At 34.3% G+C, this 4,581-nt stretch overlaps 1 pseudogene; it reads right to left on the reverse strand.

Annotated features, from left to right (window-relative positions):
* Positions 1-3,684: 3,684 nt before the first annotated feature.
* LOC115522227 lies at positions 3,685-3,963 on the reverse strand (annotated as a pseudogene).
* Positions 3,964-4,581: the final 618 nt, after the last annotated feature.

The following is a 4,581-nucleotide window of genomic DNA, read 5'->3' on the forward strand; positions in this document are numbered from 1 at the left end:
CCTTATTAGTCTATAAGTTTCATGATACCAGGGAATATATGTTGTGCCCAGCACTTAGAATAACTTTCAATACACAGTAAGTCCTGAATAAATGTTTTAACAAACAAATTTTATTCTTATCTATGAACAACAGGAATTTGTTAATTAAAAAAAATCATCGTTTGAATTACAACTTATTCAGGATTTAATTGTGGGTTGTAAATTGTAATTGTGAAATTAGCAAACTTTGAATATGATACTAATTTAGCAGTGCATTTAATACATTTAACCACTGATAGTAGCCTAATAATTGGTACAAACAAATCTGTAACTATTTTTGGGTATTATTTTTGGGTATGTAGGAAAGTAAAGTTAATTAATTTTAAAATGTCATCACAGGCAAAAGGTGATATCCTTAATTATGACATGTGTACTTTTAAGAAATCAGAAAAAAAGTGACAATTCCTTAAAGCTTCTCAAGATGTAACTGATGGCAAAGAATGAGAGTAACTGCAGTCAACTCTTTAACACTCTATTTAAAATTAGCCTAAACTTCAACAATTGTGTTGAAATTTAGGAAACTTTGGTGCTACAGGGGATCAGAAAAACAGAAAGTAGCCACTCCTGTTTGAAGATTTTCTGGTACCTTCCAAAGAACTGAGATATGAAAGACTGACTGCCTCTCTCAATTTGACTATTGAAATCCCCAAGGATCTGGACATTCCCACCCAAAGCTGGTCTTTGGCACACTTATCTTTGGTCTTAAAAAATCAATGTTTGAGGGGCGCCTGGGTGGCTCAGTTGGTTAAGCAACTGACTTCAGCTTACGTCATGATCTCACGGTTCGTGGGTTTGAGCCCTGTGTCGGGCTCTATGCTGACAGCTTAGAGCCTGGAGCCTGCTTTGGATTCTGTGTCTCCCTCTCTCTCTGTCCCTCCCCTGCTGGTTCTCTGTCTCTCTCTGTCTCTCAAAAATAAATAAACATTAAAAAAAAAGTCAATGTTTGACAACACTTGGATGACAATTACTGCTTAATTGTGCTTTGGTTTATAGGATGCATTGAAGCCTGTGAATGTACAATTTGCCATGGATGAAAAGTAGGTGATGTTTATTTTAGTAACATTTGGTATTTAATTTTAGAAAACTACTCTAATTTTTTATGATGTGCTAGTGCAGTGATTAAGGAGAAAAAGCAATCAGTGGGATTTATCCAGTTTTAAAAATTCAAAGAAATACTTTGGCATGTCAGTTTAAGCAGGTAAAGAAACTTTAGTAAAAGTAGCCTAGTAATGCACTTTGAATTGTTATATCCTCATTAGGCAAATTCTAAACAGAGAAAGACCCTGGGCATCATCAGGTTCAAATTGTGATTCATTTAATCTTTTTTTTTTTTTTTCAACGTTTATTTATTTTTTTGGGACAGAGAGAGACAGAGCATGAACGGGGGAGGGGCAGAGAGAGAGGGAGACACAGAATCAGAAACAGGCTCCAGGCTCTGAGCCATCAGCCCAGAGCCTGACGCGGGGCTCGAACTCCCGGACCGCGAGATCGTGACCTGGCTGAAGGCGGACGCTTAACCGACTGCGCCACCCAGGCGCCCCGTGATTTATTTAATCTTTAATCACTCATTAATTCTGCAAATAATTTTTAGAGTGTCTATTATATACTAAGCACAGGTTAGACCCTAGGCTTACAGCAATGTTAAACAGATAACATGCCTTGCCCTTATGGAACTTAAAGCCTAGTGGGTGATTCAATTAAAAAATAATTTCACAAATAACCATATAGTTATAATACAGGGTACAATGAGAGGGTTAACAAAGGGTAAAAATAAGTTTTGGGTTTTTTTAGGCTGGGGCTCAGAGAAGGGCTTCTTGAAGAAATAATAGTTTATTTGCTTTCTCGGACACTTAATACACCAAAGTGGCAAAACTAAATGAAAATGTTTTAATGGACAGAGTTAGGCACTACCTCTAATTACTTCCATCCATCCATCCATCCATCCACCCATAAAATAGATCGAATATTTCTAAATAAATTATAAGAAAATTTAATTTAAAATTAGTTAATAATAATAAAGTGCTATATAGCCTAAAAATAAAATGATCCGTAGCAGAAATCTATGTATCATCAATGTTGTTCATCATATCAATATATTTTTAAAGTATAATTTCAATGGCTATAGAAAAAGCATTCTATAAAAAGAAAATGCTTAGTAAATTAGGAAAAAAAAGAAATCTCTTAAACTAATGACAGAAGGACATTTTTCAAGATCCTTCAATGAATATATTTAATAATAAAACTTAAAAAAGTCTCCATTAAAGTCTGGAGACCACAACTATTTGACACTTTCCTAAATGGCCTAGTCAATGCAATAAGAAAAGCAATAAGCAGTCTAAGGATTAGAGAATGTATTAGTTAGACTAAATATCACTCAATTTGTTGTGGTTTGGAAATTAAAAAGTTGACCACATTGTTCACTTCTGAAAGAAAGACAAATTAGTCATTATTTGCAAATAATATGCTAATCTTATCAAAATCCAAGGCAAGGAATGGAAAAACTAATTGAATGAATAAGATAATTAAATAGAATTTTTCCCAGTAAGATAAAAAGGCAACATGAAAGAATTCAATAGCATTTTTATAGCACTTTTTTGCAAGAGCAGTGAAAATTATAAAATGTTAAGAAATTAATTTTTCAAAAGTTAGACTTTTATAGAGAAATCATAAAACTTTTTTTAAGAAGCATAATAAGAAACTTGAATAAATGAAGATTATTTTCAAGGATGAAAGGACACACTTTTATAAAGATATCTCCTCAAATTAAGCTCTAAATTTAATAAGTTCCAATATGAACCTGGAATACTTTCTTACACCATACACAAAAATAAACTCAAAATGGATTAAAGACTGAAATGTGAGACCTGAAACCATAAAACTCCTAGAAGAAAACGTAGGTAGTAACTTATCTGACATAGCCCACAGAAACATTTTTCTAGATATGTCACCTTTGGCAAGGGAAACAAGCAAAACTAAACTATTGAGACTACATCAAAATAAAAAAAAAAACTTTTGCACAGCAAAGGAAACCATTAATAAAACAAAAAGGCAACCTAATAAGTAGGAGAAGATATTTGCAAATTATCTATAAATGGTTAATATATTTAATGTATGATTAATATCCAAAATATATAAAGAACTTATATAACTCAACACCAACTACCTCAAATAAGCCAATTAAAAATGGGCAGAGGACCTGAATAGACATTTTCCCAAAGAAGATATAGAAATGGCCAACAGGCCCATGAAAAGATGCTCAACATCACTCATTATCAGGGAAATGCAAACCAAAACCATAATGAGATATCACCTCATACCATCACAATGCCTAGAATCAAAAAGACAAGAAATAAGAGTTGGTGAGGATATGGAAAAAAGGGAACCTTCATACACTGTTGCTGGGAATGCAAATGGGTGCAGCCACTGTGGAAAACATTATGGAGGTTCCTTAAAAAATTAAAAATAGAACAACCCTACGACCCAGCAATAACACTACTAGGAATTTATCCAAAGGATACAGGAGTGCTGATTCATCGGGGTACATGTATACCAATGTTTATAGCAGTGATTTCAACAATAGCCAAATTATGGAAAGAGCCTAAATGTCCATCCACTGATGAATGGATAAAGGAGATGTGGTTTACATTTTTTTTTAAATAATGAATGTGTCTTTATTTCTCTCCCAATTTTTAAACTGTGAACATTCTGTATTTGAGTCACAGCCTTTACTTCCAGGTCACTTCTTCATTAGGTCTCAACTCCCTTTTAAACAAACTCCTGTTCTGGAAGGCAGGTTTTCATCGTTCTTTTTGTCTAGATAACATCCAAGGACAAATCCCACAGGCACAAGCATATGTACCCAGTGGTCACGAACAATCTGAATTACATTCATCATGAATGTTGTGGCTTTGTTGCCAAAAATGACCCTACAAACAAGACCTGCAGGGAGCCAAGCCTAGATGTGGTTTATATATACAATGGAAACTACTTGGCAATGAGAAAGAATGAAATCATGCCATTTGCAGCAATATAACTGGAGGGTATTATGCTAAGTGAAATAAGTCAGTCAGAGAAAGACAGATACCATATGGTTTCACTCATATGTGGAACTTGAGAAACTTAACAGAAGACCAAGGGGAAGGGAAGGGGAAAAAAATAGTTACAGAGAGGGAGGGAAGCAAACCTTAAGAGACTCTTAAATACAGAGAACAAACTGAGAGTTGATGGGGAGGAGTGGAGGAGAGGGGAAAATGTGTGATGGGCATTAAGGAGGGCACTTGTTGGGATGAGCACTGGGTGTTGTGTGTAAGCGAGGAATCACGGGAATCTACCTCCAAAACCAAGAGCACACTGTTCACACTGTATGTTAGCCAATTTGACAATAAATTATATTAAAAAAAAAAAAAAGAATGGGACTTTTGAAAAGGAATCATTAAAGTGGAAAATAATTTAAAAAGTAAAAAAAAAAAAAAAAGAGATAGAAATATATGATCCAGTAATTCCACTACTGGGTATTTACCCCCCAAAATGAAAACACTAATT

This window comes from Lynx canadensis, chromosome C1, assembly GCF_007474595.2.
Source record: "Lynx canadensis isolate LIC74 chromosome C1, mLynCan4.pri.v2, whole genome shotgun sequence".
NCBI lineage: Eukaryota > Metazoa > Chordata > Mammalia > Carnivora > Felidae > Lynx > Lynx canadensis.